Source organism: Dermacentor silvarum, chromosome 10 (assembly GCF_013339745.2).
Source record: "Dermacentor silvarum isolate Dsil-2018 chromosome 10, BIME_Dsil_1.4, whole genome shotgun sequence".
In the NCBI taxonomy this organism is placed as follows: Eukaryota; Metazoa; Arthropoda; class Arachnida; order Ixodida; family Ixodidae; genus Dermacentor; species Dermacentor silvarum.
In genome coordinates, this window is record NC_051163.1 from 139,627,463 (window position 1) to 139,645,014 (window position 17,552).

Sequence of the window (17,552 nt, forward strand, 5' to 3'; positions counted from 1 at the left end):
GCCCTCCATGTCTGTAGGCACTTTGGCACCGACAGATATCATTACGCTTGAACGAGGCGGAACGGTGACTTGTTCTTCAAGCACGTTCAAGGCATGGTAACTGATGTTTGTATCCGGCGGTATCGCTTTGTGCGTTGAAAGCGTTATCGACTTGGACCTTAAGTTAATGACTGCACCATGTTAGTTTAGAAAGTCCATGCCTAGGATGACGTCCCTAGAGCAGTGCTGCATGATTACGAAGCTCGCTGGGTAAGTGCGATTGTTAACCGTGACTCGTGCTGTGTAGATTCCAGCCGGCGTATTAGGTATTGGCGCACTGAACCTCATAGTCCAGTGCGCCAATACGTCGGATGATCTTATAGGGTTTGAAATAGTGACGTAACAGTTTCTCGCTAAGTCCTCGTCGGTGTATCGGAGTGCAGACCCAAACATGGTCGCTGGGCTGGTACTCGACGTAGCGCCGTCGAAGATTGTAGTGCCGGCTGTCGCTGCTCTGCTGGTTCTTGATGCGCAGGCAGGTGAGCTGTCGACCTTCTTCGGCACGCTGCAAGTAGGTGGCAACGTTGAGATTGTTTTCGTCGGTGATGTCCGGTGGCATGGCGTCAAGCGTCGTTGCCGGGTTCCTTCTGTAGATGATGTTGAACGACGCCAAGTGCGTCGTTTCTTGCACGGCCGTGTTGTATGCGAAGGTCACATACGGAAGGACAGCATCCCACGTCTTGTGTTCGATGTCGACGTACATTGCCAGCATGTCGGCGATGGTCATATTGTATGCTATGGTACACGCTCGGCGGCAGTTTCTGGTGGATTTTTTCGCACTCGTGCGGTCTATTTAGCATGAAATGGCGTCTTTTACGTGGGGAATGGTCCTGTGAGGCGTAGTGAAGGAATTTAAGTCTGAAGAAATTAAGCGGTTGGAGTTTCTGCTGGCGTTTGGGCGGACGGAGCACCCAGCGTGAGGTTTGCGCGTTTGTTTGAGCCTCGGAAATCAGCCTCGAATATCAGTTGGGTATTTCTGAAAATTCGTTTCACGAAAGTTACCTTACTGCAGCATTCTCGGCACTGTAATTCTAAGTTCTGGTTTAGCTGCAACAAGTAGTTACAAAACATTTGACGATCCTAACAGCGTGGGTACCGTTCTGCTGGTGAATAAGTCGGGCTGTTTACTTTGACAAGCGTTCAAGTTGTTATTTGTAGTTACATTGGGCGACTGCCTTGTTTGCTGGGCAAGGTTTCCACTTACAAATAAAATAGTTTGGTTAATAATAACCGCATACCATACAGTGTGAACCACTTTTCGAGTGGTGAACGACTAGCTGCAGACTTCGCGAGTGTCCGAGGCAGTACTAAATGCTGTGTATAGATCTGATGGTTCTATATAGCGCATGGTCCAAGTGGTCCAAGCATGCGGCACGACCATGCAAAGTCTTACTGCGTCATTATTCCGTGTTCTGTTTTATTTTGCCGCAAAAGGCCGGACATATGAACTCTTTTTTTTTCGGTCTCGTAAGTTCAGTCATCTACGACGCATTCACCCATCTTACGAAAATTGTATCCTTACAAATAGTTGTTGGGTTCTCTTTATGCGATAACCTTTGTATATTGTCCTTACAGGACAACAAGGCAATTCCGATCGAAGCACGAAGCTTGTGTGTATTATGTTGGTTTGCAAACCGCAGTGCTCGCTGTGTTGAGCAAAGCCGTCGGCCTCTTGCAGGAGGCTAACGTAGACATAGAATCTGATTTGAAGTCTACTAGAGTTAAAATGAGTGAGAACGATGCCGGTGGCTGATGCAAATGTTTTACAACAACTCTTCGTCGAGTGAAAACCGATACATCCAACATAGTTCAGAACACATGCACACACCGCGGCTAATGATGCGCGTCGCATTTTTGCGCATCCAAGAGAAATTTCCAGATACTGTAGCTACTGCTGCACCTAAAGGCAGTGGTTGTTCGACGACCTCGTAAGAACTGACAACCCGTAAATTTCACTCAGAACTGGTTAAGACACCTCCAAATCGTTCCGCAGCGCGCGACCGGCAACATACCGTATTTACACGATTGTAGGTCGACCCATTTTTTCAAATTTGACAATCCAATGTTGGGGGGTCGACTTAGAATCGAAACCGAACCGTGTACCGCTAGTAGTGGCAAGAGAAATGAGAAATCAGGGGTGCTACGGCGTGGTTACAACTTTGCACCTACGTTTCCATGGTTACGGTAGAAGCGTAGCGTATTAATTTACCGTATTGCATACATTTTGATTGCGCGCACCACAAGCGCACGGCTCTTGTGGGAGCATCGATCATGGAAGAGCCGCCGTTTAGGGGGTATTGGTAGTTGGCGGAAGATCCGTTGTTAGGGGGGTATGGTAGTTGGCGGATGAGTCGTCGTTTGGGGGTATTAGTAGTTGGCGGAATAGCTTTTCTTTGAGATACGATTGTTTTCGACGGCCGCGCGCATCTGTCACTTCTGCTGTTGTGGCCTGTCATGAGTGCCAAGATCTTTTGGCGCTCGTTCACAGCAGTGTTCAAACGGGCTGCTATCCTTCATGCCGAGGAAACTAACAACTGCGCAGCGGGACGCAAGTTTTGAGTCAGTGAACGTGTGGTGCGGCAGTGGCGGCTTCAGCGCGAGGAAATTTGGCCTCCCTGGCTACTGTGTGCGGGTGGGTCCTCTCTGGGTGGGCGGCTGTACCTCGCGATGTCGTGGTGTGGTCGTTCGCGAAGTGTGGACTTGCACTTGATGACGACGTGCTGTGGGACCGCAGCAGCTATGACGGCAGCAGTGCCAGTGAGGTCGATTCTAGTGACGATGAGTAGTCTTAGCAACCCAGTCAATAAATTTCCCTTGTGTGAATGCACTCGCGTGGTTTTTCTCCCCCCCCCCCCCTTTTTTTTGAGAGATGCAATTTTGGGGGGGGTCGACTACATTCAAGTCGACTTACGATCGTGTAAATACGGTATTTAAGCCGCGCTGCGCCGGCTCGCACAAGCCAGAGAGGAGGAAAGGCTCGTCGCGCGCCCTTTCCTCCTCGCCCGATGAAAAGGTCTATATATCGGCGAGACAGGCAATTTCGAACAGCGGTTGAAGCAGCATGTCAACGATGTCAAAAAGAAAAAAGTCGCATCAAACGCCTTGGCAGAACATGCAGGTGACTTAGCCCACAGGATTGATTCAAAAAAAAGAAATTTGACTTCAAGACACCACTCGGAATCCCTCCTAATCCAAATGACAGATATCACCCTCAACGGGAATGACGGAACCCTCCCCCCCCATCTACACACGCTGCGTACGTCATATTTTAAAACTACATAAACATTGTATCGCATGTCCTTGATTTTATTGTGAACAAGGCTCCCGTCAGGGGAGCTGAAATGACTTTTCTTGTATTCTTTCTGTGGTCGGTGTCCTTCTTTTTACCCGTCTTCATAGCATAGGTGATGAAGGGGAGTACATCATCGCAGTCTCTGTGATCAGAAGATACGTACATTGCCAGCATGTTAAGAGTTCTGTTCGTACGTTCTACAAGCCCATTTGTCTGAGGGTGATAAGGCGTTGAATGGCAGAACTGCGAACTGCGGCGACTGCAGTTCTTCTACGGCGTCCACAACGAACTGATGACCGTGATCACTAATGCTAACACGAGGGGGGGGGGGGGGAGACCACGCTGAAGAATAATGACTCGAACCAAAAACGTTGCAACGCACACAGCTGTTGAAGATGGTATGGCCGCTGTTTCTGCGTAACGGGTCAGGTGGTCAACACATACGATCACCCATCGGATGTTGTTAGATCATCATGGAAATGGGCTCAAAGGATCGATACCCGCTTGTTCAAATGGCAGGTGAGGCTATGGGAGAGGTTGCAGAAAAACCGGCAGAGCGGTTGTAGGGTGCTAGTAGCGTTGACATTGTTCGCAAGTGGCGACGTAGTGCGTTACCGAGTTTCGTATCATTCTGGGCCAGTAATAACACTCCTGCATACGGCTCAAAGTTCTGATGAACCCTAGATGGACAGACGTTGCATCGTCGTGCATGGCTCACAGTATTTCCTCGCGCAGACTCTGCTGCACCACCAGAAGGAAGCGTGCGCCTTTAGCCGAATAATTGGTCTTGTAAAGCAGGCCATCACGAACACAAATTCGACCGGTGGCTCCAGGACGCGATGCAGCTAAAAATAGCGGTTCCAAACTAATATAAATTTCTTGCACTGCCCTGAAAGTCATCAAGTCTGGTAATGTAGAAGAAATGGGAGCAAAACAGTCAGCAAATTTGTCTTCGTCACACTCCGTCAGAGGAAGGCGGGAGAGACAGTCTGCACCTGCGTGGCGACGTGCAGACTTGTAGGAAATAACGAAGTCATACTCATGCAGTTAAGGAGCCCAACATGCCAGTCGACCACTGGGGTGACAGAAATTCATAAACCAGCATAACGCGTGGTAGTCGGTAACGATAGTGAACGGGTGTCTGTAGACTTGGGCCGAAATTTGTGGACAGCAAAAACGGCTGCAAAGCATTCTTTGTGACAGTGTAACTTCGTTCCACCATAGTCAAAGAGCGATTAGCATAAGCCGCAACGTGTTCAGCTCCTTGATGACGTTACACTAGTACAGCATTGATGCTGATGCCATTCCCATATCAGCGTGCACTTCCGTAGATATGCATCGAAGTGAAGTAATATGGGCCCCGACGTTAGTAGAAATTTTAGCTGGCGGAACACGTCATAGCAAGCAGACGACCAGTTGAAAGGGACGTCTTTTTGTAGAAGACATGTTGGGGGGTACACCACGTCGGCCAATCTTGGGACGAAGCGACAAAAATATGAACACAGGCCCAAGAAACTCCTCAACTCCCGCACTGACTTCGGTGCTTCGAAGGAGCTGACAGCCTCAATTTTCCGTGGATCTGGCCTCACGCCGTTTTTGTCGACCAGATGCCTAAGTACTAACGTCTCGGTTTCCCCAAAACAACATTTCTTGGAATTCAGGATCAAGCCGACTTTTTCGACACAATCCAGAAGAAGACTGAGACGGCTATTATGCTCACTCAATATGCTGCCAAAAATCACTATACATCATCGAGGTAGCACAAACAAATTTCCCATTTAAGTCCTCGGAGGATAGTGTCCATAAATGATTCGAATGTTGCTAGTGCGTTACACAAAGGCCGTTTTCTCCTTATCGTCTTGGGTGCATGGGTATCTTTCAATGCCCTGATCGCAAATCCAATGATGAAAAGTAGGCAGCGGAATGTAGATAATCGATGACATCATCAATTCTAGGAAGTGGATACACATCCTTTTTGATGACCGCATTTAGTTTCCTGTAATCAATGCCGAGCCTCCAGGAACCATCCTTCTTCCTTACTGATTACTGCTGCTGCCCACGGACTAGAGGGGTTTTGAACAACACTTTTCCGTAGCATGTCTTTCACCTGTTCAGCGATAACTGTTCTCTCTGCTGAAGAAACGTGGTAAGGCTTTTGCCGAATGGGGTGCACAGACCAGGTGTCAATTCTGTGGCGAGCATGAGTTGTGGGAGTGAAGCCTGCTTGTCGCGTTGTGTGAAATCGAACACAGAAAGATGTGCCCACAAAGCTTGTGTGAGAGTGTGGCGCTCATGTGAGGGAAGCACCGTGTTGATTGATCATCCGTAGGATCTGCTCTTCAGAAGTGCTTCGGTGGGGATCGCTAGTATGAGACTGCTCCTCCTCGCTTAGAACTGTAATGGAGCTGTACGTAATCTCGTCAAATTCAGTGAGTTTCATATCACGCGGGAGAACAGCAGGGATGCAAGAACAATTAAAAGCCCACAAATGTGAGGCGCCATTCACTACTCTCACGAGAGAGTGTGGCACAAGTACATCTTTCTTTGCGCAGCTCGACGTAAGTGGCTGGACTTGCGCATGAAACGATGAAAGGTTGGCAGCAGCGACATTGACAGGGACACGTGACAGCGACCAAGGCGGTAGCAGCAAATCGTTCGAAACACAATAGTTTTTCTCTGGTAAAGATGTGTTGGCAAGGGTGGCGAGAAGCGCGCTACACAAGGTAATTTCGCCTGTGCCACAGTTAACGGAAGCACCACAATCCTGAAGAAAGTCAATCCCGAGAATCGCATCATGAGTGCACCGCGGTAGTACGAGAAATTTTGTTTTAGGATCTTCCCTTCTGAATAAAAACACTTGCAACACAAATACCAAGGGGAATAAGGCACTCTCCACTGACACCACGAAACGTCACACAATCATTCCACGGGAACATAACTTTCCGACCCAGCCTTTCTTTGAAAGTCACACTCATGACAGAAACGGTAGCACCAGTATCCACTAATGCAGTTCCAGATATACTATCAATTAACATACGCACTTTGTTCTTCACCATCATAATAGGCAGAGGGGATTTTCGCAGCGACGCAGACTGTTCAGCAGCCTTACCTCCATCGGCCGCACCGGCTAGTTTCCGACGGCGGTGGGGATTTATAATGTTGCCGTGGTGGCGGTGAATGGCGTTGGCAACTGGTTGGTGGCGTCAGGCTGCGGTCTGTAGCTGGAGAGCCACTCCTGTTATATTAACTGAAGGTATTCCTTTGTGGCGCACCTGTGATGTTTGCAGTATCAGGGTCTGTCGGCCAGTGGTCGTCATAACTGTCACATTCAAAATTAGGTCACGCCAGTGCTGGCCCATCTGTTGTTGTCTGTGAACACCGGTGACAAAAACGAGCAATGTGTCCTATGGCGCCACAGCTGTAACAAACAGGCGATGTGCGACCGCCGTTACAGGCTTTGGGGTCAATCAACCCTGGGATGCTGCAAAAATAATAAATGCGATCTTCCGAATGCCGATTCGTGGTGGTAGCTCTACGAGTGCGTTGATCGTACATCATGTCGTCGGGAAAAGAATGTCGGTGCTGTCGCAGCTGATCAACTAGACAGTCTACAGCGCCTGACATGGCAGACAATGAGGATACAGCAGATGTATGTTCTTGAAGTTCGTTGTAAACAGAACCAAACTGTTTGACACCCACCTTTTTGGTGTGTCGGACAAGTTCTTCGCAGACAATTTGCCTTACAGTTGTCACAAGGTCAAATTGAAAACTGTAGTTGTCGTCAACGCTTGCAACTGTTGTGACATTCCCTAACCTCCAAAACTTTGGCATGAAGCGGGGCAGCTTCAAGGCCTCAAATGTGTGGCAATGCTTGATGAGGTTGGAGACCGAGGTGAGACTCTCCCTTCCAATTAAGTAATTGCAAACATCCTTAGCTATGCTTTGAGAAGGTGTCCAACTTTGTCCTCCTCGGACATTCGAGGATTGACCATTTTACATAGCTTCAGGATCGCCTTTATGTACGTAGTACAGGTCTAATCTGAGACTTGAGCGTGCTGAAGCAATGTCTGCTCCGCCCGCTTCATTTTCGTGGTGGAATCACCAAAGCACTCTGTGAGGTCAGTAACAAAGCTGTCCCACGATGTGAAGATATCTTCATGGTTCTCAAACCACACTAGCGCAGTGTCTGCGAGGAACAGAATGACATTGTCGAGCTGAGCCATGGAGTTCCAGCCGTTGTACTTGCTCACACACTTGCAGTAGGTGAGCCATTCCTCCACGTCCTCACCGAATTTTCCTGAGAAAGGGTGGGGCTCCATCTAATGCATCCAGGCGCCCGCCGGGTGTCTGCGCTGGAGCAGCCAGAGATGGCTGTTGGTCGCCGATGTGGGATCTCCAGTGGTGTCAGAGGCAGTCGAGCGCCTCGAGGTTTTGGCTTCGGCGTGGGACTTGCTGCAGCAGTTTCAGTCGTCTTGGTTGAAGTACCCAGCACCTCCACCACAAAACTGTTACAGTTGAACTGGCTTTATTTGTAGGACGAGGGCCATGGTCAAGTAAAGATGGCATCCATAGGCTGCGCCAGCTAACGTCTTCTTTCTCTTTTCCTTGCTCAGCTCATGCCGTAGCAATATGCTGTTTAAACAGCAGATTGTCATACTGAAGTCCACCTGTCAGCCAGGTGGAGTTCAGGTTTCGGAACACACTTCCTGTTGGAACCAGTAGCTTGTCGACTGCTCTAAAAAGTCTGCGCGTCTCTTCTTGCCTGGCTTCTTACAACACCTTGTGGCCGTTACGTCCCTTCGTTCTCGGCTCTTCCCACCCCTCCAGCCTCTGCGCCGGTGACTGCCGACACTACACACAGGCTGTCAGTTTCGAAGGTAGCTTTCAACTAGCAGAACATCTCAGTACTTTCCCACTCACGTGTAACCATGCAGGCACGAATGACAGACTCAGAACTGACCTGTGAATTGCACAGCGCTGAGTCTTGGTCTTGTGTGCCAAGACATTTGTAACATTTGCAATTCATTTTCAGTGAAAAAACTCACAAATAATGAAGCCAAAACTAAATACAGAATTTTTCACTCCCTTTACCGACCTTTGTGTAATGATTCTTTTTTGCCTAACAATAAACAACTGCCTGCTTGAGCAGATGTCAGATTTCAAATACAGGAAAACCTCATTAAACCGTATCCACTTAAACAGTAGTTTGATTTGAAAAGTAGTAAATTCAAATCCCTGCGATCTCCAATTACCCCTGTCTTGCGCTAGCCGATTCCAACTTGCGCCTGCGAATTTCTTAACTTCATCACTCCATCTAGTTTTCTGCCGTCCTCGACTGTGCTTCCCTTCTCTTGGTATTCATTCTGTAACTCTAATGGTCCACCGGTTATCCATCCTACGCATTACATGGCCTGCCCAGCTCTACTTTTTCCACTTAATGTCAACTAGAATATTGACGCGAGATAGGCTGGCACCTGCGGCCGCCGGCCGCTGCAACGAGAACGACGAAGTGTGTTCTGAAACACGCGCTCTCCGAGTGTCAGCCTAGATTGAAAAAAAAAAAAAAAGAACACTTTTGCCAAGGTCTCGATTGCTATCTTCGCGACAATATCAACTATCTTCGTTTGTTCTCTGATCCACACCGCTCTCTTCCTGCCTCTTAATGTTAGGCCTAACAATTTCCGTTCCATCGCTCTTTGTGCGGTCCTTAACTCGTTCTCGAGCTTCTTTGTTAACCTCCAAGTTTCTGCCGCATAAGTTAGCGCCGGTAGAATACAATAATTGTACACTTTCCTTTTCAATGACATTGAAAAGCTCCAAGTTAGGATTTGGTAATGTCTGCCGTATGCACTCCAACTCATTTTTATTCTTCTGTAAATTTCCTCCTCATGATCAGGGTCCCCTGTGAGTAATTGACCTAGATAAACGCACTCATGCACAGACTCTAGCGGCTGTCTCGTGATAATGAATTATTGTTTCCTTGCCAGACAATCGAACATTATCTTTGTCTTCTGCATATTAATCTTCAACCCCTCTTACACTTTCTCGGTTAAGGTCCATTTGTTGCAATTTGTCCCCAGTGTTGCTTAACAGGAGAATGTCATATGCAAACCGAAAGTTGTTGAGATATTTGCCACTGATCCTCACTCTTAAGAAAAGCTTTCTCAGTCTAATAGCCTGAATACTTCTAAGCATACAGTGAATAGCATTGGAGAGATTGTGTCTTTCAACCTGACTCCTTTCTTGATAGGCAATTTTCTACTTTTCTTGTCAAGAAGTAAGGTAGCTCTGAGATCTTTGTAGCTATATGCTAAGAAATTCATGTATGCCTCCTGCACCCCTTGATTATGCAATGCCTCCATGACTGCTGGTATCTCTACTGAATCAAATGCATTTTCATAATCTATGAAAGCCATACAGAGAAGTGGATTGTACTCCACAGATTTATCAAGTACATGAGTGACGACATGGATGTGATCCATTGTAGAATATCCCTTTTTTGAAGCCAGCCTGGTCTCTTGGTCGACTGAACTCAAGTGTTGCTCCGATTCTACAGGAAATTACTTTGGTGAATATTTCATGCACTACTGCAAGCAAGTTAAAGGGCCTATACAGTCAATGTGCGATTTTTTGGACTCCCTAGGGGCCGCGAAAACACCAGAAAAATCTGTCCGTCCGAAAAATTAAATTCTCTGCCTTTTACTGCCCTTAAGGAAGGGCTTAAATCACCACAGGCATGTCCAAAATATCTCTGAAGGCCTGCCAGTACACTTATTAGGTGCATCGTTGCTCGTACTGTGATGGAAGACAGCGGGGGGCACGCGTGTATACATACAGTGTCCCGTGACAATTGTCCCTTCCAACTCTTGGTATGCTTTACCGCAATACTATGCATATGCTTCAAGGCGTAACACTGCTGTATAGACGTCTCCCTGTTTGCAAACAGCGTGACGTCACTGCGGGGGCCCCTTCCCCTCTGCCGCATCTCCAAAGCGGGCACTGGTTGGCGAAAAAACGTTCGTGCGACCTGTTCTCTCTGCATAAGAGCTCTGCTTGTATATCAACTGCCACGATCATAAGTCCGGCATATTGAAATTTTTTGATGTGACAGCATTTACGAACTGCGCTTAGGAAGTATAATCGTTCCTGTTTTACTGGTACAACAACGTAGCATTATTGCGGAGTGCATGGTTCCCGTAAGTCAGCGTGTCGTGATTTCGTAAAAGTGCGCCTCTTCCGTAGATCAAACATCCACAAAAATGTATTACTCCCCGAAAACGAACATTTTATAACAGATAATGCACATTTTCGCGGTAGCAAAGTGATACTTCGATAAATGACTGGTCTTCGAACACAAAGTTGTATTGCATTGTCAGAAATGCACTGATTTGTGCCCTATTTATATTGTAACCTTAAACGATATACAAGATGAACTTCGTCTACAACTACACGGTGGCTTAGTATAGCCGTACCAAGTAGCGGTGCCTAAATTCAGATGAGGGAGAAATGCAGAAAAACTTATTACCCTGCTTTGGAAGCATGGTAAGATACCCTTGGTGGACAAAATTAATCTGGACCCTTTCGTTACACTGTCCCCCAAAGCCGCTGTGCAGCTTAGAGATGTTAAACACCATAATTTAATTTTAATTATTAGTCTTGGTCATGTGAATGTACAAAGCAAAATCTTACATAAGTGCACTAACCGTTGCGCGTTAACTTCGCTGTGTCTGCTGACTCCTTTGATGCTCTAAACTTAACAAGACCCAACTTTTGCATGTTTATGTGCATCATCACGGCATAAAGTCGGTACCATGAAGGTGAGTACACCAATAAATGAAGAAAAAAGAAAAACAGTTCAGTTTTACGACCCATGAGGTCGCGTTAAATTGCGATAATTGTTGGTTTGCCTTCTGGGCATTCCCCGTGGTTAAATGTATACAAGCAGCTTTGGCAGCCGGTCAAAACATCGTGGGAGCTCCATTTGTGGTCATACCTCTCGGTCGATAAATTATGCTCAAGCAAAGGTGTTTTTTTTTCATATTTTTTTTTCTGCACACAGCGCGGATGGCCACGAGATACACGTGCTCACTAACCTTCCCGTGTCTCATTCATTCTTACCTGTTCAATAATTACGAGTCCTCAAGTTCTATCGGGGGTTGATCACTACGACTGGTTTTATTACACGCAACACGCCTCCACAGTCTTGTAAGCGAGATGTATTGCTAATTGTGTCGTACATGATGCGCGCGCGCGCACACACACACACACACACACGCAATGTGGTCCGTTTCCCTACACAAAGGTAAGCCGATATCATCGCTGTTCTAGCCGCACACTTTACCACAACTAATGTGGCACACTTCCCTGGAAAAGCCGACACTCTTCAATGCACAATCCATCGCAGACCACCCCCACGTGGTTCACGTTCGCAAGTAAAAGGCCAGCGTCGCCACATTTTCATTGCGCAGTTTACCACACGCCGATGTTCTCCGACACACATTACTGCTAATCTGGCTGCCAATAGAATTGTGGAGGGTCACATAAAAATAAAAAAATAAACAAAAGAAATAAAAACACGCGTCCACGTGGCGCCCTCCTACACCAAGCACTACGCGACTGCACCACGCAGAAAGCCGGCGGCGGCTGTTTTTTGCCAACCAGGGTCGCCGTTGCGGTGTGACATACCCCAGGAGAGGTCTATTGAGGCGAAGCTGACTTTCGGGAACTGGCATTGTGCAACGCTCCGTGCTTTTCGAGCTTCGAAGCCATTGGCGAGGATTACAAAGGCGGAGTCAACGTCATTGTGGACAGCAGCGAATTCTTGCAATAAAACACACTGAACTGAACAGCAAGAAGCTTGGTAGCAAACGTTGAAGCAGGTAGGCCTAGCGTTGCTGCGGTCGTGGTTACCAACGTTTTTAGACATACTTCAGTTTCACAGCGCCGCTCGACAGGTGGCTGCAGTGGTGGTCATGCAAACTAGTGGCAGTACAATCGCGTCTTTCGTCACTTCGGCTGCTTCTGCTTTCGCTTCTGCTTTCACTTCTGTATTCATTTCGGTGGCGCTGCTTCGTCTGTCGGCATACTGTCGACATTTTGTTGGTGTTGTGTGATGTGTGGCGTTTTTTTTGTGATGAAAAGTTTCACGCAGAAGTGTTTCGGCATCTAATAACAGGAAGAAGTTTCCTACGAAGTCATGCTTTGTCTGCGGCTGCTCCAGCAGCCAGATGGAATGTGATGCTGGTGCTCACTATTTATTTTGTGGTGCGATGACAGCAGAGTTTTACATATGGAAATGCATGCTACGCCGAAAGGAAGAATGCCTCACAGATAAGTCCGACGTGTGTGAACGTCGTGTTGGACGACGACGCTCTATATTTTCATTCCTAAGAACAAACATATATTGATTCCTTGCGGGATATATGGATGCTCGTTCAGGGCGCGATTCCACGACTTAATTATTCCCGGTCTTCACGAACACATCTCGAAGCCAAGAAATGTGATGCAAAAGCGAAGTTCGAGAGAATTATAAGGAGCTCGAGTGCCGGCAGGCACTTCGGTGGAAGCTTGCAGTGATGCGCTTCGATTCAAACCAATTGTGCTTCGAATATTGTTGCGCTTCCCTTCGAAATACACGCTACTGATGGAGTTCAAGAAGCTCACGATCATGATTTTGCCTTCGGTACTCTGAAAGCTTCAATTCATTGAGGACGACGTCACACAGGGGCTATATGTGGATCGTTTTACATGAGGCAACTCGTAGGTGGGCATTTTTTGAGTTATGGAATATGTTGTCCGGGAAGAGTATCGCACGTAATTTGCTACATGAAAAGCTAAAGCAAAATCCACAGCGTATCGCGTGCAGAATGGGTGCGAGATGCAGATTTGCGCGAAGGGGCTGTAATCTTGATCCTTCAGGTATACAAGATCCGGTCACTTTTGCACTCGGCACTGCACGCATCGATGCCTCAGGGTGACAGCGTGCACTGGAGAAATGCCGCTGCATGTGTCGAGCGCTGTTGCTCTGCGTCCGGTGCCGGGGTACGCAAAATCTCACAAAAGTGATCGTATCTTTGAAAGCAATTGACCGACAATACTGCTCCACGGCAGTGCTGCCACTGCTGATCGACGCATGTGGCGCACTTTCTACTGTTGGCAATGCAGTTCTATATCCTCAAGCAAAGCTTGCCAAAGTAGGCTAACAAAATTTTGGCAATAAAGTTACGTTCCAACGCATTACCTATCTGCGCTGTCTCATTTCGCAACAACGAAATTCTCGCGAAAGCAAATTTTTTCGTGTTCCCCGCCGATTTTGTTATTGCGAGGTTCAACTGCATATTATCAAAATTGCCGATGACATTACCCTGCTAACCTTTTACTACATATATTTTGCCCTGTTCTATGCCAAGTTTTTTTTTTTTTTTCAAATATCAACTCTTTATGTACTAAATTAGGGTCTGGGTGCAATATGGTACTAATGGCTAGAAATTATTTTTAAGGAGTACTAACACAAAAATTTGAAGTAGAGATAACTTGTGAGATCGATTTAGGTGGACACAGACACACTGTGTACAAGATATCAGTGGCAAATATAGCTTAGAACATACGTATTTAAAATCAATTTTAAAGTACGTGAGCGCAGCCAACCGCAAAGCGCAGCACCTCATGACATTGACATCAAGCAGGGATTGTAAAGAACCGAGAAAACGTTACAACACGAGTTTGCGCTGCCATCGGGGCGCGGGGCTGGCGAGCAAGTTTCTCGCCGCTCCGATCGTCCCGGTGCTTTTTTTTTTTTTCTCCCTGGCCGAGACGCTGGCCTCTTTCGCTGCTGACGGCGGCACAAAAATCGGCTTAATTTGTTTCTAACACGAGATAACTTTTAGAGCAAAGTGACCTCGAAAGTGTGCATGTTTTGACACGTTGTGCGATACAGTAAATTGTTGGCGTCATTTTGGCTCGCCAAGCGTTCAGCACAGCCGCCGCAGCAATCGTCTCTACGAAGTGGCTCGCCTTGCTAACGTGTTTTTTATCGCTACATATGGCGTCAGCAAAACTAATTGTACTGTCAGTTATGAGCGACATAAATGTGCAGACATTGATTGTTTTGACGAACATAGGTGCTTTATTACGAGCTGCGGACGAATCGCAAGGGCCGTCGGCCTCGGATACAGACGGCCAGCGAGCTAGGCCTATACCGTTTTCCAGCGATCGCCAGCTCGCCTGGCATGCTCGTACACTACCGTCAGCGTCGATAAGCGGCAGAAATGGCTCCAGTTCGTGCACACTACTGGACGCTTAGAATGGACCCCGCTGATGAGCAGCCAGATTTGCTCGCTTCATTTCGAGGCGTACATGAGCTTAGAGCAGTTCGATGATCTTCCACCGAGACTACGTACCCCAAGCCTAATGCTGTGCCGACTCTTACCCCGCGTTTTGTCCTGCTCCATTCCCAAAACGCCCTCAACGAATGGTTCGTACTACTTGTAGCGGCGCGTAAATGCATATTCATATAGCTGTCGCTGGCCACACTTTCCGAGTCGTTGCTTTGCAGTGGACCGAATCAAAAGTTGGTTGGCCCCGTCTAAAACGGCGGCGATTCCCGCCTGGAGGAAATAGTCACCAGTGGATGACGATGACGGCGACGACATCGCAAAGCACGTGCAGGCATAGCAGACAAACTAGCAACACGAAGCTCGTGCGCTGGCGAGCACAGTGCTTTCTACACGTCACAGTTTTGTGCTAACACGTGCCCAGCTGTGTTTACAATCACTCTTTTCCCATCTTGTTGCTCTCTGAAACCGAAACTTGGACTGGTCACTACAAACAAGACTCCAAATAATTACCTGTCGTGCTCTAAAGCAAATAAGGTTTTGCGCCCTGATTACTAGGTGATTAGCTACTTATTACAGCAGAAAAAACACTATCGAAAATTTTTGTGTCAGTACTCCTTTAATACTAATATTCTCAGAGTGCCTCCACACAGAGAGATCCAGACCCTCTGAGAGGGTGTGGATCAGACAGCAAACGGCGATAGCCGATATTGTAATTGACATTCAGAGGAAAAAATGAAGCTGGGCAGGCCATGTAATGCGTAGGATGGATAACCGGTGGATCATTAGAGTTACAGAATGGATACCAAAAGAAGGGAAGTGCCGTTGAGGATGGCAGATGGTGGGGTAATGAAGTTAGGAAATTTGCAGGCGCAAGTTGGAATCAGCCAACGCAAGACAGGGGTAATTGGAGATCGCAGGGAGTGACCTCCGTCATGCAGTGGACATAAATATTGGCGAATAATGATTCTCAGAGTTCTTTATTTCACCTTTTTTCATTTTCATCTGTCATATTGAGACGATTCATGGGGATGGAAATTTAAAACATATCTTGAACCCATACGAAAACTACAGAAGCGAGCACTTGGAATAACCAGTACTAGATATGATCAAAACACTGCGCCGTGGTTTCATGAAATGGAAATTTGACATCTTACGACAACATAAAATGCTGCTACTGCCCATGGCATCAGTGAATACAAGCCCTTTCATATACCAAGCTTCTTTGTCTCACCTAGCGAGGCGCGACACCATTACACAATTTAAATCTTCCACTGAATGACAACGTTTATGGAGAGCTTGGAGGAAGGAATAGGAGGGAGCGTCACATGACAATTTTGAAGCCTAGCCATAAAAAATATAAAGGAGAAGTAGGCCCTAGTCACGTGATAGGCTTGCTTTGCTTGCATCTGTTGCGAGGGTTTCGGAATAGACGCATGGTAGGCATGCAAACACACACGCTAAGGTTAGTGAAAGCTCAAGCGTGCCACGCAGTCAAGTCTGTGTTATGTCAGTCAGGCAGGCAACGCACCGAACCACCAGATGTTACATACACGTGGATTGCCACTTTACTCTTTCTGTGCAGTGCCCATTGGCGTCGTTAGCCCGCTGTCGATGGTTTGAAATGCTGCTTTCGAGACCTTTCGTGCCACTCCCGAACATACTGTACTATTGGACGTGAAAGAGGAGAACTATATTTTAGTTTTCTAAGCAGTTCGCCTTTTGCCCGCAAGGTGGTGATTTTTAAACGAGCTCCAAAGGTTCGCAATTGTCAAAGCAGAATGCAAAAATGTGCTGCTCCACAAGGGGTGCGCGCGCTTCAGGAGGTCACAGATATTGTACAGATATTGCGATTCCGCTGCCTCTCCGGCTAAATCCTATTGATGCATCAAATAACAGCGATTTGGATGACACTGACTTTTCATTGGATATTGAGTCTAAAAGCAACGACGACCCAAACCGGTCCGGAACATTGGCGGCCACCGCCCAGCACGCCCAAATGTAGTGCTTGGAGTTAAATTTTTGTAGCGGAATACCTGTTGAATTAAAAATTTTGATTTTTTCAGAGATAGTGCCTATTAAATGGCAATACATTTTGTATATCTCGTAATTTTCGTAACATTTTTTCTTAGTACAGTCGAATCTCGATAATTCGAACTGACGCTGTGGTCCCGTCAAAGTTACTGTATTTCAATGGGCGAAAACACTTGGTAATTCGAACACGCAAGCATTTCCTACGGTTAATTCAAATATACTGCAGACCGACAATGCTCTCAGCAGCGCGCGAACTAACGCGGCGGCGCCTCCAACTGGCATTGCTCCAACACCGCCACTGAGCAAAAGCATAGGAGAGACCCCTTAATGCAGCGGCGGAGGCCCAGTCCAGCGAACGAAACTGCCTACGTCGGCAAACGGTCACTTCCCGATAACGAAACCTCAGGGAGCGGACTAATCTGCGCTGGGCCGGCTGTACCGGCGGCGCACGCGCACGGAGACAGTCGAAGGTGAGGGAGCTGTGAGGGAGTTGAGAGAGAGGGCGAGGGGAGCCACCGAAGCGGCGGAATTGCCGAGGCCAAATCCGCTTCCCTGCCGCCCTCCTCCCTCATGTTCGACGGCCTCCGCGCGCCCGCCCGTCCGTCGCCATGCCGGCGCCGTCCGCTCCCAGAAGTTTCGTTTTCTGCCATTATAGGGAACCGAGCGTTGGGCGGCATGGGCAGTTGCGTTCACTATGCGCTTGCGCGCCACGATATTTCACGACTCGCACCGTTCGTGCATTGTGCTATGGTGCTCGAATACTTCAAAAATACGTCCTTCCTTTAATTCGAACTTCTTTTAAGCCGAAGAAATTTTCGGGCCCCTTTGAGTTCGAATTATCGAGATTTGACTGT

The 17,552-nt window shown here is 47.4% G+C and overlaps 1 protein-coding gene across 5 annotated transcripts in view; it reads right to left on the reverse strand.

The window, feature by feature from the left end:
• Positions 1–17,552, reverse strand: part of LOC119430996 (nuclear respiratory factor 1-like) — a 157,795-nt gene that overhangs the window by 5,585 nt on the left and 134,658 nt on the right. The gene's annotated exons all lie outside the window — the stretch shown is intronic.